We start from the raw sequence: 26,859 nt of genomic DNA, 5'->3' as shown, positions 1-26,859 counted from the left end.
CTAGGATGCTTATGGTATGCCAGGCAGTGTGCTGGGAGCTGGGGATAGAAAAGTAAGTACATTCTAGATCCTTCTATCTAAGAAGCATAGTGGTCATGGGGCAAACAATTACTCTATAGAGTGATAAGTAGTCAAACAAGTGTCAGGGTGCACACCTGACCCAGACCCGGCAGGTGAGAGTAGGTGTCCTCAGGGCTGATGATCAAGTGAACTGTATGATTTGCATTGGCTTAGAGGGGTGGCGGTGTCCCAGGGGAATCCACAAGTGCATGGAGCTTGATTGGGCTGTGGGGAGGCAGTCAGCGGCTTGCTGTGTGAGGTGCTGCGGGCTGAGGAAGACGAGGCTGGTGAGCTCCACTCCTGGGTGTCCTGCACAGCACATGCTCACATGCCTGCAGGCAGCTTGTTTACTATCTCTAGGAAATGATCCCAGATACCAAAGCCTCAGAATACAGAAAATAAAAGACATGGTTAATACAGACACCAAGGACCAGAGAATTTGAACGACTCAGCTGAGATTGACTCTAGGTCTGCCCCACTCCCAAATCGGAGCTTCCAGCCACCGTTGGTACATGGAGACCCATTTGTCCTTGACACTGGGTGTCAAGGAGAGGTCATGGTTCTGGGACTCTAAGACAGTCTCAGTGTCGACCTTATTATTCATTCTTCCCCAGCCGCCAGCAGACCTCATTGCTTGTCTAAAAGCGACAGCTCAGTCCTGGAGAGGAATTCTGAAGCTGTTAGGCTCACCTGCTCTGGTCAGCAGACAGCAGAGCACCACTGGAACCATGACATGGGAGGAGGGGACGGTGTTGGGAGGTGGCTGCAATGGCTTAGCTTTGGGGCCATCCCTCTCCAGTGGCTCCCTTTGAGCTGCTGGTCAGTGTATCAGCCTGAGGTGCTGCAGCCACTCTCCCCAGACAAGGTCACGTTAGAGTCGGGTAGGGCAGAGGACAGGTGGCAGTTAGCCAGATAATAACATGTTCAGAGAGGGCTGCCATGGGGCGGTAAGCAGGTAGATTTGGTCCAGATATGCTTGGAAAGAGAGTTGAGGGGGCTTCTTTGTTTTCCCCTCTGACCATCAGATGCTAAACTTTCATAGACAGGGGTACGAAGCATCATCTGTTGGTGGTCTCGTATGTGACAACCTCGTTTAGACAGTAACAAAAGCACTTGTCCTGAAGTATGGATCAAGAACTGTGCTATGTTAAAAGTGTATCACAATATACTGTACACTGAAAGACATCCGGGGTATCTGATACCACTTTCCAGTTCCTTCCTTCTCCTAGCGGCCGTGGTGCAGAACGTAAACAGTGGGACGCTGGTTTCTGGGCTGCTTTCTAGTCCTTTGTGAACCTGACCTGTTTCATTGGCACAAGGACTGGTGACTAGGTCCTCATCACCCGCACTTCTCAGGCCCAGGTGATTGGCTCTCTGTTGGCACTTCTGCTCAAAATACAGCCTGAATTCCAAGCCTTTCTCAGCTGTTTCCCCTGAGAGCCTTTCTCAGCTGTTTCCCCTGAGAGCACCTTGCAAGTGGCCCACCCGGCATGACCTGGGGAAGTCTGATCCCCTTGCCTTAGGGTCTAGAAGGAGTCAGTCAAAGGCACAGGTTACCTCTGTCATCTTAGGATTCCACATAGACTTTCCAGGGTAGCACCTTCCTTAAGAAACATTGAGTCCAATTTAACTAACAGCTCTGAGTGCTTCTGGAGTCCCAGACGTTATGCTATGCAGTTTACCTCGTTTTATTTCTATTTCTACAAAAAAGGATTCTCGTTGATTAAATAGATTTGCTCAAGGTCATGCACAGCTTGAAAGGGACACATAAGACTTGAACCCAGCTCTCGTCAACATTAGATGTTCTCCCTCAGCAAATCTCCCACCTGTCGCTGCTTCGTAACAAGTAAGCTTGTGCAGTCCTAGGTGTGCCCACTTCTGCCCTTGTGGCCCTGAGTAGGTCACATTTCCTCTGCAAGTTTGGGTCAAACAAGCAGATGCACATCTCTGAAGTCCCCTCAAGCCCCAAGATTCCAGACTCATTTATTCACTTAACAAACATGTAAGAGCTGTTATGGACTACATGGTGCCCGTCCCCCCAATTCCTATGTTGTAGCCCTAACCTCCCATGTGACTGCATTTGGAGATGAGGCCTTTGGGGATGTGACTAACGTTAAACAAGGTCATAAGGGTGGGACCCTCATCCAGTGGGATTGGCATCTTTATAAGAAGAGGAAGAGACACCAGAGAGCTTTCTCTCTTTAAGCTCACAGAGGAAAGGCCAGGTGGGGACACAGTGAGAAGGTGCCATCTGCAAGCCAGCAAGAGAGTTCTCACCAAAAACCAAATTTTCTAGCACCTTGATCTTGGACTTCCAACCTCCAGAACTGAGAGAAATGAATGTCTGTTGTTTCAGGTGCCTGGTCTGTGCAATTTTGCTACGGCAGCCCAAGCAGATTAATAGAAGCGTTTGCTATGTGCCAGGCAGTGTTGTAGCTGCAAGAAATACAACAGTGGGGATGCTCCTACAGATTTTAAAATCTGGTAGAGGAAACGGACAATAAATAACCATATAAAAAAGTCCAAATTAGCGATTTTCCTATCTCCTCTCCCCAAATGTGACAACCATTGCCAAAGAAGACTATGGAGGATTCTGAGGGAAGAAAGAGCCATTCAGGAGGAGTGGATGTTGCCGTAAATAGAGACGCCCTGGGCTGCAGGTAAGCTCTGAGCAAGAGGTGGGACACACCTGGGAAGGTGTGATGGAAAGAAGGGAGATCTTCCTTCTGGCTTCTTTTTCTTGCCCATGTGCCTCCAAAAGGGTTTAGACAGGTTATGGTAAATAATACATAGCCATAAAACTATTAAATAAAAAACAAATGTTTAAGAGCTTTCTAACATGAATTAAAGATGGAAGGAGCTGTTTATCCTGACAAAACTGGACTGATCAGAGTGCCTGCCATTGACCATGGATCTGAACTCTGAGCTCCCTGGCAACTGTGGAGAAGGGAAGACAGTAAGTTATGAATCAATGTATCATCAACTAACAGGAATTTTATCACTTTACCCTTAGACGTCACATTTTTCACTTCTGATGTGCAGAAACCATCTTATGGGTATGTTTTTTTCTCTCTCTCAACATAATAAAAACTTCTCTTTATTCCCAAGGTTGTGAAGTTTATTGAGATATCTTTTGATGTGGTTCCATTTTCATCTATTATGATTTGTGATGGATAATTTAACAGCCTTTTCAATCTGGAAACATATATCTTTAAACTGTGGAAAACTATCCTGACTTTTTTCTTTAATAAAAAGAAAAATAAATTGTCCCTCCATTTTCTCTTTCTGGAACACATATTATTTGCATGTTTGACTTCTTGGATTGATATCCATTTTCCTTATTTTATTCATCTCATCTATTTCCTCTTTCTTTGTCCTTTTGCTCTGGTTTTTTTGTTTTTTATTTTTTTGTTTTTGTTTGTTTTTTGTTTTTTGTTTTTTTAGATATCACCTCCATTTTTTTTTCAAATTTTCCACTGAATTTTTTTTCTTTCTACCATTATATTTCTCTTTTTGCCATTTGAAAAATGATAATTCATTGGTTTTTTTTTTTTCCCAAAGCTTTGTGAATTTACAAAAAACAAACAAAAAAAGAAGACCAAAGTTTACAGACTGCTCAGTTTAGACTAAATATGCAAGAAGTGACAACCTGGGCCGTTGTGGTCACTGAGTGACCACCAGATATGCACTGACATCTGGAACAAGCTCCCCCAGGCATGTTTTCTGGTCTTCAGAGATGCTGCATTCCTTACACATCATCTCACATGACATACTGCGTCATTAGTCAGTCACTTGAATGGTACAGAGATTTTCTGAGGTGTTTTCTGTTGTTGCTGCTATTTTTTTTCCTACATAAAATGAAATTTTCCGTTCATTTCTGAAAAAGACATTGGTCAATAAATTCATTTTGTTCTGTTGCTACTTTACACAAAGCTTCATCTCCAACCTGATTCCTCTCAAGCTGCATTTTCTTTTCTGCTACCAGTGCTTGGAGTTGCTGCTCTTGGGCTTCTCTCTGCTTTGCTATAGATTGGAGCAACTTCTGAGCACCAGTGGTCTCCATCTTCTCATTTTCTGCTTCTTCTGCAAGTTGGTCAACAAGCTCAATTAAACCACCAACTATTTTCTGAAACTGGCCAATTTTGCCCTCAAGGTCCTCGCATTCTTCCTTGAGCGCTGTGGTCTGCTGGGTAACCTCTGGGTCCAACACCCACAGCGTTGGGCCAGCACTGCCCTGCGTCACCCAGGATGTCCTTGGCCATGGCTGTTTCCCTCCCAGCTTCCCTAGATAGGAGAGGATCTGCTCGGAAGGAGTGAGTGTGGCAGTCGGGAGGAAATGTGTCACAGGAGCAAGGGTCAGGAAAGCATAAAGTCCGGTTGCTTATCACACGATCGTTCACTCAATATGTATTTCTGGAGCACCTACTATATGTCGACCCTGCTAGGTGCTGGGGGTGCAGGGATGAGTGCAACACGGTGGTCACCCCGGGGAAGCACACAGCTTAGCTGCCAACTCCGTAGTGGCGTTGTGCTGTGGCCCAGGCTGACGTAGGCGGGCAGCTTTGTATTTCTAATATTCATTTTTAGGAAAATGATGGCATCCCATGCACACTCTCTTGCAACTTGTTTTCTGCAGACACAGAATATCCTGGTGCTGTCTCCGAGGCAAACTCAGAGCTCTGCCTTCTTCTTTTGAATGGATACAGGGTTTCACTGTGTGGATGTGCCAGAATTTACTTAACCAGTTGGGGTTGTATTTTGAAAGATGACAGGCATGAATTAATTGAAGAGGTTCTGGGCATTACAAGCAGAGGGACAAACAGTTGGAAAGGCAGGAGGATCTGAGCAGCATAGATATTGCAAAGGGTAACGGTGGGGACTCAGGGTGGATGGGAGAGTGTGTGTGTGTGTGTGTGTGCACGCACGCATGGGCGCACAGGTGTGTGTGTTGGGGAGGAATGCATTTGAGAGTTAAATGATGAACAGGTCACTTTTCCAAGTGATTCGGACTGAAAACTCTTGACTTACAGCAGAATGGGGACATAATGAAATCGCAAGTCCCCTCTGTCGGGAATATGGAGGGTGGACCACAAGGGCACGAGACTTAGGTCAGGGAGAACAGTTACCTGGTTGTTGTAGACGTTGGGGCAAGAAGTGCTGAGCGTTGGGACTAGGGCTGTGGCTGTGGAATAAAGCGGAGAACACAGCTGGAGAGAGCAGATATTAAAGAGACAGGAACTGTACAGTTTGCAGGCTGTGTGGAGGGAAAGAGCGAGAAGGAGTATCTAGAGTGACCCCTCGATTTCAGCTGAATTGACCGAGTGGCCCCTGTGTGTGGTATTTGTTATAACAGCCTGAGTTGGCTGAGACTAAGAGAGGGAGAAAAACTGTACCAAGGACAGCTCTAAGATTGTGGATAATAGCATTTCAGAAAGAGCGTCTAGAATGGAGATGGAACAAAAGTGAAAATTAAAGAAACACTGAAATATAATATCAACCATCCCTAAACTAGAACTCAAAATTGAGGCAATCATGACTGGGAAAAGCAGGTGGTGTGCAGTTGAACATACTCAGGGAAAGCTGAATCATTTTTTAAGACACTATTTTAAAACATATTTTTTGTTGTTAACAAATAATTTACAGGGTAAAATTTTTTAAAAAGTGTTTAAAGGTCTGGATTAATTTAACATGAATTGTGAGGGTGGGGTAGGGAGACAAGAGGAAAAGGCATAAATTAATCTCCCAACGCAAACCTACCATCTTCCTGAAAGGACCTCCCAGGCCTGTTTTCTTACTGATTCTGACGGCTAGTTTCCTTAAGTTTAAAAATGCATTTTAAGTGCATTTTAAAAATCTTTGATGTAACAATTAACAGAATCAAAATGCCACTTGCCCTACAAATCCCTGCAGAAGTCTATACAGCAAAAGCCAACGGGGGGAAAGACATCTAAACAAAACAGAATAGAAAGCAAACAGAAGGACATAAAACACAATGACAGAAGCAAGACCAAATATAAGTAGTCCTGACCAGTAAACATGGGTTCATTCTCTGAGTAAAAGGAAAAAATTGAATTAAACAAAATCTAACAATGTTATCCTACCCTAAGTCAGGCCTGAGATGTGATGCCAAGGAGGAAATAATTGAGCAAACGTATGTCAGGTAACAAGAACTAAAAAGGAAGTGAGGGAGGATGTGTTAGGGTCACTCACCGTGTTCAAAGTGAAAGCGTCCCCAGGAGCACGGAGGTCACTTCACTTTGATAAGAGACACGTTCCATAGGGGTGTCATCCCTGCACCCCCCATGAATTATCAACACACTAACACCCCAATCTACAGTTCCCGCCACATCCGTTCCGTCACCTCCATCCTCAGGATGTAGTTTCAGTGCTCAGCACCCCTTCCCAGCAGTGGTCATTCCTGCCTGACTCAAGGACCCAACTCAAGTAGTGACCGATTGTTCCAGTTTGCCCAGGACTGAGGCTTTCCAGGGACTTTGGGTACAAAACTGGGACAGTCCCAGGCAAAGCAGGGTAGTCGGCCAGCCTGAGTCCCTCTGTCACAGAGACGGGAAAGACCCTTTTGCTTTCCTCCAGGATGCTCACCACAGATTGCAATTCCAGGCTTACTTCTGTTTCTTTTGTCACCGAGGACAGGCCAGCAAAGCCTGTGCTTGGGATTGTCCCACCCTGTCCCACAATGTCTGACGCTCAATCAGTGTTGGTGGAATGAAAGAATAAAGGAGCGATGGTGTAATATGCAGGAACCTTCACGTGCTACGGAACAGCCTCAGAATATGCGAGACAACATTCAGATGGTTTGCTCACTTTGATACATCGTTTAAAACAGTGTGGAAATGACTAAACATAACTCATGCGTGTGAGCACAGGCGCACTCTCCCCTCTCACAGAGATCATTCAGGAACACCTCCATTTCCTTAAAACCATTCCATCGTGTTTCAATTGTCTGTATCCCTTTGCTTTGCTTCCCAAAGCTTTAGTTTCCAGAGATTTTGGAATGTCTTCAGCTTTGTTGAGTGAGTGTGGATTCCCCAAATAAAGAATTAAAATAGACTCCCCATTTATTACTAACTGAAGATGTTTCTTCTCTTGGTGCAAGAATTGCTCATCTGGGTACCATTTACAGAAACACTTTCATTTCCCTAAATATTTATTAATGAAATATTTTTATCGGCAAGCATGCCTTCTAAATATTTACTTCGTAGCAATCTTCTTGCAAAGTTCTGTTTATGGAATTGCCTGGAGAAAGTGAGGGCAGCTCTGACTCCACAGCACTAGTGGGATATGAAGAACAGCGAAGGTTTGTTTGGCTCTTGGCTTTGCCGCTCTTTTATGAATAGATTGGGTTCTGCTGTGCTTTGCGCAGTGGTTCTAACATTAAGAAATACGTACCCAAAAACAAATGCATGCAAAGTGTCAGGAGGAGGGGGTCTCCTGTCAGTCCAGAAGAGAGGAGTGAAACCAGAGAATCAGGAGTGGGCTTTTTCCCATTTTTGGCTCACAGCAGCGCGGCCTGAAGGGCACAACCCAGGGCCGCCTCGCTGGGCGCCAGGACACGCACAGCACACACACCTCGTTCTCACTTGGAGAGAGCCTCTGGCTCCTCGGTTCTTCTCTGCCTTTCTAGAACTGCTTCCTTTCCTACTGTACGTCTTCGTTCCCATTCAGGCTGAGTGGCACAGCCTCTCCCTGGTCTGACTTCATGCCATCTCTTAGGTCTCAGAGGACCATCTTGAATTTAAATACTCAGTCTGTTTTCTGACCGCATGTGGCAGATTTGTCCTAATTGGGGCTTGGAAAATGTGACACTATAACTGGGTGCCTTGCGGCCCTTTACTTGGTAAGAGAGAATGGCTTTTCTTAAGCCTATCTACACCTAACTGTCCTTGGAGACTTTGGGCTTAAGTTAGGTGTACATAGTTGCTTGCAAAACAAATGCCACTCTTTCTCCCCCCTTGGAGTGTGTCACTTAAAATGACAGGGGCGGTTTTATTCTATTCCCTATGCCGGCTCTTTTCATGTGGGAGTCACACGAAGGTCTCAAGTTATTTGTTGCTAGCAATGTGCAAAGGACCAAAGTGGGCAAATGGTTTACTGTAAAATAAACTAGGGCTGTTCCCTCCAGGATGGCATCCTTACCTGGCATCTGTTTTACTTTACTGGAAGAGGAGAAGGCTAGAGTGACAGCAGCCAGAAGCAGGGCCTGGCTCCTCAGCTCCTCTGGCCAGGACAGTGCAATGCCTGTGAGCCGCATCGCGTCAGGTGTAACTCAGGGGAGTTGCGCTGGAGAATGCCTGCCTTGTTTTCCAAACATGCTGCCAGTGCTTTTCTTTCTCTCTAAAGCGGAAAGAGGCAGTTCTGGGAAAGGCATCCGATGTCTGATTGAAAATGAAAACCTTGAAGCAGAGCTAAGGAGAGAGTTTATTACAAAATTCATACTTGCATAATAGCTTTGACGTACTTTCTAAAACTAAATTATTTGTGCTAATGGAGGAGGTAATGAGAAGATAATGTAAAATGGGCATAAAACCTAATGGTCTTTATTTTTAGCATTAGAGTGCATCTCCGTGCCTCCATCAATGGTCCTGCCCAGTCGTTTTCTTCGGCCAGATCACACGGAGTACGAATTCTCACTCGTGGTGAGCAAGCCCCAGCTAATCACAGGAAAGATTTCCAAAATAGCTGGCGGAGAAAACCTGCAACTTAGTATTTATTATAGAAATCCACAAATTGGGTAATCCACATTCCTTTAGTTAGGTGTTGGATAAAAACAAACAAACAAACAAACAAACAAAAATCAACACTGTGTCCCACTAGACAGAAATGTAGAACCTTATCGAAGGTTCTAATAATGACTAATGTCACCAAGATTTTTTAAAACTGACCACTTTGTGAACTGGTCCTTATTACCCATCCTGCTGAAAAGTCTGTTTTCAAGATGTCTGTGGGAGTTTGTGTACAATTCTATAGTCTACAAATAGCAATGTTATTTTTAAAATTCACCTAGCAATTATTCCTGAACTGCCATATGGTATCCACCCAAATGTTATCTTCAGCTGTTATTTAGCATTTTAATTATTCAAGTTTTTCCTGGCTTTATTTGTCATCATTTTAATGACAAGGACTGTGTCTTTTACTAACTGGCACCCTGTGATGTGCCCAGAACAGCGTCTACACAGAGTAGAGTTCCAGTAAATGTTGAGTTGGTTTGCTTCTCTCCTCTCAGAGCAGCGGTGTTCACAGACCTCGAGGAGGTCATCCTCACATTCTGAAAAGTACTGGGGATTAGCACGTCGACACATGAATTCTGATGGGACACAATTCAGCCTATAACAAACACAGAGTATGGCACACTGCCTGCGAGCGTTCAGTCAACGTCAAATCCCATCACTTCCCTTGCTATAGACAGGACTCACCCCGCTCACCCACCTGGACCCGGGGTTCAGAAGACATCCCCTCGCGACTGGAGAACCGACCACAGGGCTGTGTTGGGTGGATGGAAATGTGTTGTTATTGTTTTCAGCTCTAGCCACTTCCATGGCATTGCTGAGGGACCTGCTTGCTTTCAGGGTGTTAGAGACCAGTGTGTGTGTGTGTGTGTGTGTGTGTGTGTGTGTGTGTGTGTGTGTGTGGTGAGAACCACCAGGTGGCCCTCTTTTATTCAGGTCTGGACATCAGCTCCTTCTTGGCTCATCCCCAGCAGCTCAGTTCTGTTCTTCACTGGTTTGTCTCCAAACAGTGGTGAGCCATGGGCTTTCACTGTGAAATGCATTGTTGCAACAATGGGCTCCTGCTCAGCTTTGGATGTGGATTTGATGCGGACAGGCCAGTCAGATGGGACAGGCTTTCAGCCATGTTCACCGATGAAAGAGCTGGCTTGTCCACAGTGGGCCCTTCTGTGGCCTCACCCTTCCCTGGGCTTCACGGGTGTTTCTGCAGAGAATGGTAGGTGATGCTGAGCACATCTTTTGTGCTGGAATGGCCTCCCAAATCTGGCCTGGGCCTCTGGAACCCATTCCGTGGTGCACCCAGCTCAGTCCTGGGAACTCAGCTCGAGCACTTGCAGGGCCGCTGGCAGGTGCCCGAGACCTACACTTTACTTTTTCTTGTCTTCTTTTTGATGCTCCAATGACAAAAGTCATACAGATGAATGCATTTTCTAGAGAAATAGAAAGCAAATCAACAATACAAAAGGTTCTCGAGGTCTCATACTTTGTGTCCTAAAAGAGGCTGAATATAAAGCTATGTCCATTGGAGTCTTGCTGTTCTAGTAGCAGACTTTATGAGTTGGGATTATGTCGAGAGGCAAGTTTTACATACGGGTCCCCTGGCACTTCCAGGAACCTGCCGCTAAAACGGGCTTGGAGGTGGAGGCTGAGATGCCCACCCTGTTCTCCTGGGGATGACTCTGAGTGAGCTCTGACGAGTGCTAATGCAGCATTCCCGTTTCCTGAATATTTAACACCCCATAAATGTGTTTGATGTACAGTCTGAATGCATGGGCTTTTACGTTTCACTGTAAAACGCATTGTCAAAATGATGTACTATTCACTCAGCCGCATATCCTGGGTTTGATATCAAATGTCATAGTCCAATTATAAGACAGCTCAGAAAAGGCAGGTATGGATGGAGGTACTACATTGCCATAGAAACTGGAAACTTCTGACTCACAGAGAGCAAAACAATTAGGATCATGTTAACCTAGAATCCTGAAAATGTAGCAGTCTTAAAGAATATTATGTTTCTATGTCTCTATCTATCTTCCATATGTGTAGGAAGATGTAAATTTTATTAGCTTAATAACTGAACGAGAATTATTCTTTGAAAGGGAGTTATTTAAGAAAATACTGTGATAAGCTGCTTCATAAAAATCCAAAACCCTGAGGGTGTTAGACGGTAAGGGGCAGAGACAGAAAGATAGCTAATCTGCTTCATTTTAAAGAAATATACAGGAAAGTGGGCAAGAGTGACAAGAAGAGATCTCGGAGGACTGGTGTCCATGTTGCTGGAATCTGGGTTGTGGAAATTGGTAAAAGACTTGTAAGACCTGGAATGTTGGCTGGAGGCTCAGTCTGCCCCCAGGGGTTGTCAGACCTGTTGACCATCTAGGTGTGACGCAGGACACTCCAAACTGGAGGATTTTTACAACTGAGTGGAATTGAGCTCTGTGGTAATGCGCCAACTTTCTGTATAGACCATGGCTTATGAAAGGGGACACACAGGGCTCCAGGGATGTCTCTCAAAGGAACCACCCACTCAGCCAAACTCTGTTCAAGAGCTAGGGAGCCTGGGAGCCAATGCCAGAAGAGCTACTGAGCACCCATTGCAAAGACTGCCCGCCCATCATTCCATTCCTTCATGCAAAAAAGGACACTTGGGCAAGGAAAGAAAAATTTGCAAAGACTGAAAAGTTCTACTTGACAGAGGGAAACGTGGGTCCCCAGCTTGGGATCAGAGCTTTGTTTGCCCAACACTGGACACAGCCACAGGTCACCAGAGAAACCAGAATCTCTACGTGACCTCGGTGAAGTTCCCCTGGGGATTCCTGGTAATGACTGGGGCTGAGGTGGGTGGGAGAGAGTTGGCAGCTGACATGGCAGATGGTGGCCAACACAAACAAACAAACAAAATTCTCTGAAAGGCCATTATTGGAATCACGAGCTCCTCTCCAGGGTGGTGTTACCTGGACGACTTACTGTGTGTAGCTCTAAAATGTACAAGGCTCTTGTCATGTGTCATGCTGTCACCTGCCACACCACAACGAACATACGTCAGAAAGCTCGCGTTTGCTCTTCAACACAGTTTTTATCAAGGAAGAGTATTATACATATGATACTTAAATTAGAGACCAAAAATAGCATTAAAAGAAGCAGAAAAATGTTGCTAAACTCAGAAGTCAAGGCCAGGCTTCTGTTGGATGTGGCTGTAGATTAATTTCAAATGGAACTCGGAAGAGAGGGCTCCTGAGTTAGAGGGACGCCATTAATCCAAGTAGAAATATGCACCCCCTCCGCCCCCCAGACACTAGGAAATGAGACCCATCTGCTCATTCCTCTATTTAATAACTCCTTCTTTATGGGAGATTTAGGGTCTGTTAACAGGAAGTGGTTTCTAAAATATATACAGGTCCTAAGACCAGAATTTTATTGGCCCTAGGGACAATTTAAAGTTATGACAGTGCACTTTCCCACATAAGATGTGATTTTTCTGAGGTGAGTGAATATATTGAAAATAGGACTCTCCTTAAAGAGTTGTTTTAAAATAGATTTCATGTTGATGCGTGAAGCAAAGTGAGAGGAACAAAAAAAAAATGTAGGCTTCTCATTTGAGCCATGAACACAGACGTGATTAGACATTTTTCTCATGGGAAAAAAAAGGAAGATAGTAAATGAAGCCAAGATAAAATTATGTATAAAGACCATGGGAATGTTACTGTGTGTGACTTGGGACTTGTGTGTGCACCTCCCACATCTGAGCGCTTGCCTTGATTTCCGACCAGAGTCGCCCTGGCAATGGCAGGGATCCAAGCCACTGTCACCTTAGGCACTTACCCAGGTGGCTGCTCCAGTCCTTGGTGTGGCCTGAGGGCGAGATTGGACGGTGCCCTGACTCACACTCACGCCACGGGTCTCTTGTCTCCTGCCTCTGAGCATCCCGGTGGTCACTGAGGTGTGGCCCTATGGGACCCCCATGTCTGTACTTGCCCAGACCAAAACTACGGGGCCCTGGTGCTCTGATAAGTAAGTTTTGACCAACAGGGGTGGAAGCCCGAGGATTCACCCTGTCCACTCACCCCTCTGGGTGGACGGTTTGGATGTTCAGTCATTTCTAAGAGTCTCTGTAAAGCTGACCTGTAAGACAAGAGTCAGCTTGTCCTAAACTGGTGGCCAGTATCTTTGTCTACCCACACCCCTTCTTCCCAAACCTGGGCCCACAAATACTCAACAAAGATGTGCAAATGAATAACTTCTAAAAGTTCCATAGATATTCGGAACATTTCACTGTTAGATGTTCTGAATATTCATACATACATACATACATACATACATACATGAAGATGTATATATATTCTGAGTATACATACATATGTACATATTCAAAGCTAATGGTTTCAGTTTGTCAATTCACTTATACCCTCTCCTTTATTTCAAATTGAAATTTGCAAGGGCCGTCATATCTGTTGCTTATTTGATTGGCCAAAGATAATTTGTGTGTCAGGAGGGCTGCTTTTTCTACCACAGGACAACGGCATTGAAACCTCTCTTCTGGACACTGTCCCTGCCAGGCATTGAGCCCTGGGTCTGTGCCGTCCCTCAGCCACGCGCCTCCTTCCCACGTGCCTCTTTTCAGTGAGCAAAGTCCTGTTTACCATCCCTGCATTTTTGTGGGCAACAATAATTTGCAGTAGTATCAATTTTCTACAACTTACAGGCAAATAAAATAGCTCAAAGACAGTGAGCAGGGCCCCTGGCAAGGTGTGCTAGACAAAACACAGCGACTTTTTTATTTCTTTTTGCCCACTTCAAAGTCTCCCACGATTTTTCCTAATAGTAGCAGGAACTGAATGTGTGATTTAAGAATTGAGGATCTACAGTAACACATTTTTAAACAAAAGTTTCTTTGTAAATGCCGCCTCTTGGTAAATGCACTATTCACTTATCTACCAGAAATCTGATTTTAATAGCAATTAAGTGTGGGGACACTAAATTCTATTTATTGCCTCCCCTTCCTCCCTGATTTTTACGATAGGAGGTGTTTTTTTTTTTACAGTCATATTGGGTCAAATCTAACGGTTTTATAGCCTCTGTGGAATGACTTCAGTCTAATCGTACTTTCTATGTCGGTTTCACCCCTTCTGCAGCCCAGTCTTGAGGACTCTCTTCTTCCTTAGGCTGGGGTCCCAGGGAAGTTGCTTCCACTTTCCATCTTAGACAGACATTTAAACTCAACCAGACCACCTCTGAGAAGCTTAGCAAGGTTCCCCCTTTGCAACTAGCCCAACGCTGACAGGGTGGTCTGTTATAAATGAATCTCCTTTATTTCTGGGCCCCAAGACACTGTGCTCACCACAGGTCCAAGCGATTCTGCGTGGACCTTGGCTTTGGTCCTTATTTTCATTCTGTGGTGTCTGATGTCTGTCCTATTTCCATGCCCGGTCCTGTCCTGCTGGGGCTGGGTCCGTCCATCCCAGGGACTGAAATTCAGCGTATCTCTGCGCTCCCTTCCCTCCACCTCGACCAGTGTCAGCTTCCTGCCTGATGTCTGCTCATTTTCCATCCCACACTGAAAAGCCTGCCTCAGCATCTTGCCAAAGATTTCCTGAGCCATGTCTGGATAGGTTTGCATCCCTTTGACACGGTGGTTCCCACGGGATGGACCATCTCTGTAAGTTCTGCCAGCGTCTGCCCCAGTGTGGGGGCTTGTGCCAAAGCCAAGGGCTTATCTGCTGCAAAACTGGCCATAGGAAGTTAGCAGCTCAAGGCCTCACAGCTAGATTGTGCTATTTCTCAGAAACGGTCATGAAAACAGCGCTCCTGGACACGTTTCCTTAACATTCATTCAATAGATCTTTAACAAGCACCAGCTATGCGCCTGAACTCGTAGGCATATTGTCCTTAACCTTAGAACACAGAGGTGTCAGCTGTGATGTGAATTTTGACTCATTACTGAAGGACAGCTGTACCTGAACACCAGCGGTGTGACCTACGGTGAAACAGCTACCTGAGGATTTTTTTTTTTTTAACTATAGCAAAAGTGATGTAATTAAAATTATTCATTCGTCTATGTGTATCGGCACTCTGGCTATGTCGAGACTGTCAGCTCTTTTGGTGAAGCTTTCTGTCTCTCTATCTCAGTAGCAGAAAAGCACAGTGCAAATAAGAACAGCAACAATGATAGCAATTGCTAAGAGGTTTCAGTAATAAAACCTTGAGATGAGTTTTTAGACAAGAGCAAAGGAGGGACGGAAGTTGTCTTTTATGGCCTTGGAATTTTCATGGCTTATTGAAGCTCCATCAGTGAAGATTTCAGAGGCAGAAGAAAATGACCTTGGCCAGTGTTAGTGGCTCTGTGAGGGGTCTTTGGAATAAACATCGCCCCACATCCTGCTATATCAGACTCAAGAAGGGTTTATATCGGCACTCTTTCTTGTTCTTCCAGATAGCGTTTATTTAGCAAAAGCAGATATAATTTCAGATAAAACCCAGAAAGCCTGCTTTAGCGACCACCTTTGAAGTTGGCAAGTGATAGCACTTTCATCTGCAATTTTTTATTTCGGGAATCAAGTGTTATTTTCAGGGAGAGTTTCTCTGTGAGGTAGAGATGGTACTCTGTGGGGGGAGGCCCAGGACGGTAGCAGAGCATGGTAACCTATTGCAGCAATAGAACACAGACTTAAAAACAGAAAAAACCCAACTAAACAATTTTTTTAAAAACTAAAATCTGGGGTTGTAATTATCTCAATTTAGTTAAACCTTGGATAAAATTAGTATCACTCTCTTTAGCCTAGTATTCCAGTGAGAATGTGGCTTGGAGAAGGGTGACTGAGAAAAAAGTGTGTTACAGTTTTATCTGGGCCTCTGTTATTTAATAGATCAATCTGTGACGTGGTGGCAAATAGGGGTGTTTTCCAAGACGTGGCTCTTGTAATATTTCCTTTTAATAATGACTTATAATGTCCTTTGCTAAACAGAAAGTGCTCAGCACAATTAATGGCAGATGAAAATAAGTTATTTTTAAATACACTGGCGATTTGTCCTAAAATGTAGTTAAAGGTTTATTGCTAGTTTAAATTAATACTGGTAGCCAAAAAATTTTAGCTCTGTGTTTAAAAAAAAAAAAAAAAAAAGTGATGTTTAGATGCAAAGTCCAATAACTACAATACTAAGCAAAAGTTGGTGATTTTAATTTCCATGCTAATAAGAGATATGGCCAATTAAAACAGCACCCGGGTCCCTGCCCCGCAAAGCAAATCCCCATTTGGCACAGCCACGGGTTTACTGACTCGCCTTTCAGAGGTCCCTGGGACCTCCCCAGAGCCATGAACTGTATATTGTCTCTGGGCAAATGAGGAAAAGGCTGTCAGATTTTAAACAGGTGCCCTCTGGAAGTGTCTAACACACTGTGTGACACATAACGGGCCCTCAGAGCAGCGGTGATGATGGTTATATGCCATCAGCTGGCATTTGTAATCACAACCAAACACCATGGGGGAAAGTGCAGCCTCTCTTTCCTTCATCTCCTGGCTCCAGAGGTGAAGGAAGCAGATTCTGGGTCTCTCTGAGGCCTGGGAACCGCCCCCCATTCCTGAACTTGCATCCTTGGCGCCCTCACCATTCTCCTCCTAGTTCCTGTTCCTCATGGGCTCCCATCCTCTCTTTTCTCAAAAAGCAGGTCTCCTAAACTTGCAAACAGTGAGGCCTTAGGCCTCTCAGGAGCTGCACCAGGGTCTTCGCCTGGAAGGCAAGGCCTATTAGCAAGTTTGAATGACACGTGTACATATAATATATATGTACATATGTACGTATACATGCCATCTATTGTTTTTCTTTTGTGATTGTCTGGTGTCACTATCTTTGCACATTTTACTTTGGGGGCACTTGTAAAAATATTTGTAAAGTTTTCTTTATTTTACTTAATGATGATATTAATCCTTGGTTTGTCGTGTATATTGCACAGCTATACTCTAGTTTGCTTTTTATTTTATTCATAGATTGTTTTGTTTTGTCTGTTTTACGAGAGGGTTATTATTATTTTTTTAATATGTCGCAGCCCATGACTCCTGTGGATTGGGTATGCAGAGGGGTACAGAGGGGTCCACTCCCTGAATAACAGCTGTTTTGACTAATGTTCATGTTCCTGGAAAAAATTGTCTCAGCTCTTGCCCGTGTCCTTGGAACGAAAGGTGATCATGTCCCAACATCAGGATGGCATGTGTGCGGTGCCCCCGCTGAAGTTGGGAAGCTCTGCTGCTCCTGAGCAGACAGGCGACACGAGGGCTTTGGGGGAAAACCCTACCTCTTGGAGAGTGTGAGTCACGTACAGTCTAGCCTATTAAAGTCCAACTTCGTGGTCAGATGGAGTGTCATGTCTTGCTTTTTGTGTGTGCAAATTCTTGGATCTGGGGACCTTCCAGATTAGTGTGACGTTCACAACTGCACATGGTGGTCAACACCAGCACATCACAATACTGAATAATTCATATATACGTGTACAGACACATCACTCTCTCTGTAAGAATTCGTCACACACACACGTGTGTAAACAGAACAGGTGCGATGCATCCATTTCCTTCTATTGGCAACAAGGACAGTGAATGTGGGACTTGCCTACTGCGTTATTTTTATTAAAATATTTTGTAGGACTTAAAGAAAATAAATTAAAATGTTCAGCTCTGCATAAATAATTGTGATATACAACTCTGACAGCCATTAATTAAAACTTTGTCTTTTAATTTTAGCAGAAAAACCTTGGCTATTTTAGAAGAAAAGTATTATTTGACAACTCATGAAAATAATTTTAGATTTTAAAAATCTTCATTCAAGATACATTGTTGAAGAAAAGAATTCAAATTTTGTACATTTGGAATGCAATTAAATTGTACTCTTTAATCCTTTAGCTCACTAGTGTCAATGGGATGCAAATTATGTGGAAAATTAAAGAAATAATATGGTGATGATTTTTTTTTCTGAAGTGAAGGCAAGAAAGTAATTTTTATAGAGTAAATACAACATTTATCAGTCATGTATATATTTATTGTATGACTTACCCAAATACAGCTTGCTCAGCAATAGAACACCCAGTCACGACAGTGATTATGAAATTCAGTCTTTGATATTTTGCCAACTTCCAATGATATAAAAACCATGGCTTTATGTACATTTTTTGTTTTTGTTGTTTGTTATGACTGTGCTTGTCAAGTTAGAAGGAGAAAACAGATCTAATTTAACAAAGTGTTAGCCTGATTTAAAACTTTTGGACATTTGCTCGCGTGAACATGGGCCACCATTTGTTCTGTGTTTCAGGCCTTGTCCTGCTCAGAAACAACCTGTTGATGTGTCTGACTTCAGTGTCAAGCTTTTAAGTCCCGATTTCACCTTGATATAATATAAATATTTCACCAGGTTTTTTTTTCTCCTGTTATAGTTATGACTTTGTTTTACTCAAAATCCTTAATCTGTCTGGAATTCCTTTTGGTTTAAGATGAAAAGCAAGGACGTAATTTTATCTCTCAAATTTTTAACGAATTGTACAAATATAATTTTGCTAAAAAGTCTTTCATTTCCTTACTAATTTGTAATTTTATCCTTATAATACGTTGCATTTTTATTTATGTGTGTGTTTGTCCTTTCTAATTGGTTTGATGGTATCTGGCTCGTCACCACACTGTTTTAATTTTGCCATCGTTTTCTGTTTCACTTTATAATATTCTTTATAGTATGCCTCACTTCATTATCTTATTTAAAAAAATATTAGATACTCTTAGGAATGTATTTCCCAGATAAACTTTACTACGTTGGGCAAGTCAAATAGTTCTGTTCTGTGTTAAAACAAGAACAAAATATTTATAAACTTTTGGGGGTAAAAGAGAAAGAAAAGTCATCTGATAACTGATCCAGCTATTACGGCATTATTTAAAAAAAAATTTCCTTTCAGGCTTTGGAGACTATGAAAACACATTCTTGCATACTGATGAGTGCTGTTCTGCTTTGCTTTCCAAGGAGAACCTGCTGGGGCATGCTGGGAATGCGTGTCAGCGGTGGAGTCCCATGCGGGGGCCACGGGACCCTCATCAGTCGGTGAGGCAGGCTTTGGCTTTGTTCGGTGGTGAGAAGTCCAGGCAGGAAGGGCAGTGGGAAGCTGCTCTGACAGCCCTCGAAAAGCACTGAGCAATCCTTTGAGGAAACCACTAATGAGAGTGGGTGATGCTGTGTTTCTGGAGATCTGTCCTGCTGTGGCTGAGGCTCAAAGGGGAGGGGTCCGGCAGGTCTCAGGAGGGAGGGAGCGATCTAAGTAGAGGGTCAAAATGGGCCTCAATTCTGGGAGGGACTTAGGCCAGGAGATAAGCCAAGGTGGACTGTAGGCTGCTGGTTGGGGCCAAGACTGGGTCTCTGGGCGGAAGTCGGGGGAGATGCTTTGCAGAGTGGGGTCCCCAGGGGCCCAGCGCTGCCTCCGGGACTGGGGTCCTGAACTTTACCATGTCTACAGACCTAGTGGATCTTTCCAAGCCCCCAGTAAGAACTGAAATGGCACCTAGCACCCCATGAACCTCCTATAGAATTCCTCGTTGTTCGGTCACCTCTTTCAGGGACTGGAAATTGAAAAAACACATATTTTTGCACATTGATGAGTTCCAGTCATACGGGAAACACACCACTTTTGAGGCAGGCTGCCTAGAAACGCTTTCAAAGAGACTGTCTACAGAGCTTCTACTGGGCTTCCTCCCATGAAAACCAGGAGGGAAACTCAGCGACACCTGCCCACGCCTTACATGGCCAGCCCTTCCTTAATGGACCTGCCATCATATAACACAAAGTGCGTGCAACTGTCTCAGCTCCTAGTGGTTAAAGACATGAGAGGATGGATTTTAGAAAAATGCTCCTTTCCAGAAAGAACTAGCTACAAAATTAGAAGGGCCTAGAGCAGAGTATTAACCTAGCACAGCCATCTGAGCCCAGCAGGTCCCCGTGTGACAGCGAGGGTTGCATGTCCACCAAGCGACTCTCTCCAAAAGGAACTTGGTGTACGATGTAAAAACAACAAAAAAATAACAACAAAACAAAAACACCACACATTCCAATAATCAAATGTCTCATCTGTGCACAGAGAATCATAATTGATTTAGGGGGGATTTTTTTCTCTTGTTTGCAAGACAAACAAGAGTCAGCACGGAAGGAGATGGAAGGTCTCGATTGAGGGGACTTGCAGAGCAGAGAGAAAGGAGAAAAGTACCCAGCAGCCCAGGCGCCTGTGGGGCGCACACGTGACAGCCACAGCTCTTGAGCTCCATCACACAAACTGCCACGTGAGAAGAATGACAATGACGCGACCAAAGTTAATGACACCAACCTGAGACATACTGGAGAGGACCAGAGGCAAAAGATGATACGTGGCCCCAACAATAAAAGGGAATAGAGGGGGCAAGAGAAATCAAGTGTAAAATAATAAACGATTCAGATAGATAAACAAAATCAGACTTTGAGACATAAAAATGATGTTATAATGACGAGACTAAATGTAAGGGTAAAAATCAAGCCAAGATTGAAAGGAAAATAATATAAAATATGTTTCAATGATTGTAGCATAGAGAAAAGTAATCAAGACTTTGAAAGATAAAGTGGGTCTAGTTAGCCAGAAGAGAAGCTACAAGGTCTGGGAGAACAGCAGGGAGAAGAGACATTAAAACGTCACGCTGGCTGGGCTTCAGAGAAAACTTTTCAAGGGGCTTATCTGGTGAGAGCAACAGCGTTGGGGGAAGCAGTTGTCAGTTGTGGAAATAGAGAGCCAGGAGAAGGGGAAGGAGGCCGTTAAAGACAGTTTGCTCACAGGGTTTGCCTGTTTTCCCTCTGGCATCTTTGAGTCATTGAAGACCTGAATTCCTTTCACTGCTTTGTTTCCTTGGCTGTGCCTCCATGCAACGCTTTTATACGGATTGCAATTTGCTCAGCATTATTTACTGAGCACCTACTAAGTGCAGGGAGGATACAGCAGTGAATATGATGGGTATGACCCTCTCTCTGGGGAGGTATTTTCTAGCGAGTGAGCTAAGCTGCCTGTGTGCAGGGTCTTTCTCGCCTCATTTGTGATATGGAGATAATTAATAATATTATAATGTTATTATAACATCGCTCATTAAAATAATTAATAAATATTAGCTCTCTAGCAGGTTTCTGGTCAACACGTAGCAGATGTTAGATGTTATTCTCCAGCTAAAAAGCAGGTGTGAAATGCACAGTTTGTTTATAGCCCGTCTACACTGGTCATGTCCAGACCACCTAGTCCATCCCCACTTTGCCTGTGTGAGTGTCCACTGCTCTCTTCGCAGGGGGTGCCTTCTCCTGGTGACCACTGTTGTGGGTTCCACCTGAGCTGTTTCAGGGAGGGAAACTCCGAACATTTAGTCATGGTTAATTATTATTCATCTCCTGATCTCAAACTTTCAAACATGAGTGATGAGGTACCAAATAAGGTACAAAGACAAATGTGGGGTAGGACATGGGATGTGTGGTCTCTGGGTCACCAGGCCCTGTGTTGGTGGCTGGAGACCCAGAAGTCATGCTGGAATGTCGCTTGAAAAAAAGACACTGGTTTCTACTTGCTTTCCATCAGCCTTTTCTCCCTCCAGCTGTCTCCAACTCCAGGCTCTGACTGGGTCCTTTGAGAAGGAGAAAAAAGAAGACACTCCAAGAAGCAGAGTGAGTCAGCACAGGGTGGGCAAGATACTAATTATCACACAAAAGGACCAGAATATATTTGAATGAATAACGAGGAAAATACATCCATTTTTGTCCTATTAGAATATTTGAAATTCAAGATAACTGCTGTTTATACACATAATAGCATCTATTATATGTGTTAGTCACCCATTCCATTTGAAAAGATGTAGTTACATAACTAGGGACCAGTTCAAAGTGATTTACAATGGACCTGGAGTTGCATCCCTGCCCTCAACTCCCACAGTTGCTGTGCAGATTGGGGAGTGGCTGCACCTGCCTCCTCATGGTCTCAGCTGTGCCCATCTGCCCCTTGGAAACCAAACTTATGCTTGACCACACCTGTGCAGGATGGCCAGGGAAAGTCCTCAGGGGGACTCAGGTATGGCCAGTCCACAAAGTTGAGAAAACACCCATAAATAATGTCAGTAGGGGGTGAACTATCTGTTAAGCAATAAGGATTATTCATTCCAATTCATATGTTTTTGCCATTAAGTACAAACATATCTGTTATGATGGTGCCAATATTTTTTTATGGCTTCTTGGGGCAGCTACTGAAAGAAAATTTATTTTATTTGAGTGTGCTTATGCTGGTTGGACAATCTATGGAAAGTAAGGTAATTTCCCCCCCAGTGAATTCATTCGATTTTCTGCAATACCCAAATATTTTCAACTCAGAGATGATTTCTAGATATCCCCGATGATTTCCATCTCATTGCACACTGGACACCAGAAGCGTATACGCAGAAAATAACTATGTTGTAGGGACAGAGTCCCAGAGAGCAGTTTCCAGGCTCTCGGCCTCATGTGGAACGGTGCTGGCTCGGTTATTAGATGGCCATCAGGTGTAATCAGATGGCCATCAGCTGTAACTAGTTGGCCATCAGCTGTAACTGGTTAGCCATTAGCCACTAATATAACTGCCATGGCTACACGGGCAAGGGGTTTGGCAGAGAAGCGGATGGTGGGTTGCGGATTGTGTGGCTCCTTCTGCCTGTATCTCCAACCCAGCCGCCATCGAGATAGTATGAACCCCCTATGTGTGGCTCCGTTGGTGTTCCTTTTGGGCCTCACCACATTCTGAGTCCACCCGCGTACAGCGGGACCAGAGACCCTGCATTCCCTATGTTTAACCTCACATTTTTCATCAGCAAGTCAGCTTATAGGCTATCTGTACATCCACCTCTATGGATCACAGGTTTGCAATTAAGGAATGCATTCCCCTTGGCTGAAACCCTGTACGTATCATTATATTATGAGGCCCAGTATCATAGGAAACATTGATTTCTGTATAATTTTTATTGTTTTTTAAACAACTTCTCCAGGGAATTAATCTCTTTGGAATATACTGGTTGCGTGCCACTTTTTCCAAGTGGAATATGGAAGGGGCGCTTAACATTGAATGACACTGATGTTGCTTATATGAAGGTGGCAAACCACCCATCTTCCACCAAGCACTGCAATTCTGTCACTGAGAGTGACTGGCAGCTGGCTGATGGTGAACGAAGACGTAGGTCTTTGTGTTGACTTGATGTTCTACTCTCCTGATGGTCATGTGTGCTGCCCAGGGGGACTTCTCTATTCCCCGTCCTCCCCCTCACCCCCGCCATCTGTTCTGGAACCACTAGGCATGGACCATGTCACTTACTCAGCCCAGCGCATTCTCTGGAACCCGCCTTGGGTGTGGCCGGGAGACGGGAATCAAACCGCCCTTCAGCGGTCATTGCCATGTCTTCTGTGCCACCTCTGGCCCCATTATCTCTTCTCTCCTTTTCTATCTCTTTGTTGGGGTTGCCTGAGAAAACTCCACATGTTCTTTCTATAAGGAGAACGTCCTAACTGGGCTGCTGCCAACCATCGTGTCCATGACACTGTAAAGGGCGTTCAGAGTCACAGGGTTAAGAAACTACTTGAAAACTTGGCCAGAAGATCACTTCCTTGATTGAGATTTCTTTAAGAACTTTTAGTTCTAAAACAATTAGGAATGTTTCTAAGCAAAAGAGTAGTAGACATAACTTGAGGCAAAGCAGCATCGTGTGGGAGTGAAAGGCACGAGCTATGGAGATAGATGGGCCCAGTCAAGGGTCACTTCCCAGCTCAGTGACCTCTAGCGGGTCTAGCCACCATGCCAAACCTGTTGTGCTTCTTAGAAACAAAGATCATGATGGTAGATCCGTAGCATATTGGCTGATGTGAGCATGAAATGAGATGGTACGCCAGGGTCCCGTGCCTGGCACAGGAAGCCCTCAACAAGGGTGGGAAGCAACTGTTCTTGTTTGGACTTTAAGGAAATAAAAGTGTGTTCTTTATTCCCCCAGTGAGACACAGACATCAGAACTTCTTTTTCCATCCATCTGCGTCAGGAAGAGGTGGACAGCAGGGAGGTAAACAATATACACCCTATATGAGCACCTAAATGTCACCGTCTCCTGATCAGACAGGACTTGTTGGCAGCTAGTCCCTTCAGGGCTGAAGGGACAAAGCTGCCTTCTGCTGAATTTGTCCACCACCACTAAGATGCTGTTATGGGCTGAATTATGGTCCCCAAATTCAGCCCCCACTACCTCATTGTGATTGTACCTAGAGATAGGACCTCTAAGGGGGTGATAAGATAAAATGAGGTGATTAGGGAGGGCCCCAATCTGATCTGACTGGTGTCCTCGTGAGAAGAGGAGATTAAGAAACAGAGACACCAGGAATGCAAGTGCACGGAGGACAGACCAGGTGAGGACATAGTGAGATGGTGCCACCTACAGGTCAAAGAGAAGCGTCTCACCAGAAACCAACCCTGCTGACGCCTTGATCTTGGACTTCCAGCCTCAGGATGGAGGAAATAACTGTCTGCTGTTGAAGCTGCCTAGTCTGTGGTACTTTGTCATGGTGGCCTGAGCTCATAAGACAGGTGCCTTGTGATGACAATTTGTGGCACCACAAACCTGTGGATGAATGAACCTCTGCAGTATAATGCTTTTCAGGTATCGCAAACTCCAGCCAAACAGGCTTCCTCCAATGAGCACTTCTTCCTGGTTCCTTACCGCAGTTCAGAGCCCCCTGCAGCCATCTTGGCCCAAAGCCTCAGTGGTTCTCGACTCCGGCTGTTTGGCGGAACGACCCAAGGATCTTTCAACAGAAATAGCATTGTCCTTGCATCACTACTTAATTGACATGCTAAAAAGCCCCCAGGTGATTATCAGGGACTAGGGTTGTGACCCCTGTCTAAGTGTCCTGATGTGGGGGCAGAGCCCCAGAAAGTAGTTTCCAGGCTCTCGGCCTCACATAGACAGGTGCTGGCTCAGGTAGTAAATGGCCATCAACTGTGATTGCATGGCCATCAGCTGTGGCTAGTTGGCCGTCAGCTGTAACCAGTGAGCCATTGGCCACTAATATAACTGCTGTGGCTACACTAGCAGAGAGGAGAGAGAAGAGAAGAAGAGAGGAGAGAGAAAGAATGGGGGCTAGCAAGAAGATGGCGGCTGGGCTGGCAAGCGTGGATGGCGGTTTGCGGACAGTGTGGATCCAGCCTCCAGTGAGAGTATAGTGCCGCCAGAGAGAATATAGTGGTATGACTCCCCTACCTATGGCTCCGTGGGTGTTCCTTTTTGGCCTCACCATATCCTGCGTTATGTGGGGAGCGGGAGCAGAGACCCTGCAGGCCACCCCGCACGACAAATGGCGCAGCGAGCAGGGTCTCCCGCATGACACCTGACCTGCCTCCTCCTCCTTCCAGCCGTAGGCCAGTCCTCTCACCTGAACTTTCCTTTGCCTTCCTCCCTCCTCTCCAATCTCCCGTCCTGAGTTCTAGATCGGGCCCAGGGCAATGGCTTCCAGATGAGTCAGCTTGTGTCTGGTCCTTATATCTCCAAGCGATACTCCAGAGGGTCCTTCTAGCACCCACCTGGTCACATCTACCCTCTGTCCTTCCTCCTGTCGAACATCTGTTGGCTCCCCCTTCAGTTTAGGATGGGTCTTACACTCTGTCTCTCTTTTTTTTTTTTTTTTAAGATTTTTATTAAAAATATAGTTAATATACAGTATTATATTGGTTTCAGGGATATACCATAGTTATTCAACATTTATATGCCTAAAGAAGTGATCACCATGATAAGTCCAGCAACCATCTGACACCGTACCGTGCTATCATGTTATTGACTATATTCCCCATGCTGTGCATCACATCCCCATGACTTATTTGTTTTATACCTGGAGATTTGAACCTCTTATTCCCCTTTTCCCTCCTTTTAAAAATTTTCAATTGCAGTTGACATTCAATACTATTTTATATTAATTTCAGGTGGACATCAGAGTGGTTAGACACTTATGTAATTTAAGAAGTGACCCCCTGACTAGTCTAGTACCCACCTGGCACTATACAGTTATTACCATATCATTCACTATATTCCCTATGCTTTACTTTACATCCCCATGACTGTTTCGTAACTACCAATTTGTACTTCTTAACCCCTTCACTTTTTTCATCCTGTCTCCAACCCCCTCCCATCTATCACCCCAACAAATCTAGTACCCGTCTGACACCTTACATGGTTATTACAATATTATTGACTACATTCCTTACACTATACCCTCCATCACTATACAACTTTGTAACAACCAATTTGTATTTCTTAATCTCTTTCCCTTTTTTCACCTATACCTCCAAACCCCCTTCCACTGGGCAATCATCAAAATGTTCTCTGTATCTGTGAGTTTATTTCTGTTTTATTTATTTATTTATTTGGTGCTTTAATTCCACATATAAGCAAAATTACAATGAGTCAGCATGGGGGAGCAGCAGAGCTCACCACACCAATCAGATTCAGATTTGGCCTTTGGGGGTGGGCTCAAGACAGGAGAGATGGCGGCCACCTGCCAGCTACATGGAAAGAGGACCCCACACAGGGAAAATGGCGACTGTCCTCAGCCCTGGTCCCACAGCCACACACCTCAGTCTCCTGCCCCACATGCCTCCGACACCCCCCAGGTCACCGTCCCTTTGCTGGAGCCCAGAGTGAGTGTCTTACAAGCAAATGAGTCTGTGTGGGGGCCATTTAAGAGGACGTCTGGGTTTCCCGCAGCCTCCATCCCACCCAGGTGGTTGGAATCCCCACTGTTTTCACAGCCAGATGTTGTGGGGGCTCCTCTTCCCGGCACCAGTACTTCGGGCTGTGGAACTTGGTGTGGGCCAAGGGACCCTTGCTCCTTTGGGGGGAACCTCCATAGCTGAGATATCCCTCCTGATTCTCAACCGCCACATGGAGGTTTGAGGCCAGTCCAGTTCACATCTCCACCCCTCCTACCAGTCTCGATGTCGCTTCTTTATGTCCTTAGTTATAAAACTTCTGTTTGGCTAGAC

At 44.7% G+C, this 26,859-nt stretch overlaps 1 long non-coding RNA gene and 1 pseudogene across 2 annotated transcripts in view; one reads left to right on the top strand and one right to left on the bottom strand.

The window, feature by feature from the left end:
• Nucleotides 1-26,859, top strand: part of LOC109451501 (uncharacterized) — a 64,418-nt gene that overhangs the window by 6,227 nt on the left and 31,332 nt on the right. The window lies entirely within an intron of this gene.
• LOC109451473 (intraflagellar transport protein 20 homolog) lies at nucleotides 3,932-4,399 on the bottom strand (annotated as a pseudogene).

Source organism: Rhinolophus sinicus, linkage group LG01 (genome assembly GCF_036562045.2).
Source record: "Rhinolophus sinicus isolate RSC01 linkage group LG01, ASM3656204v1, whole genome shotgun sequence".
NCBI classification, from domain to species: Eukaryota; Metazoa; Chordata; class Mammalia; order Chiroptera; family Rhinolophidae; genus Rhinolophus; species Rhinolophus sinicus.
The sequence above is the reverse complement of the archived record's forward strand: the minus strand, read 5'-3'. Positions and strand labels throughout refer to the sequence as shown.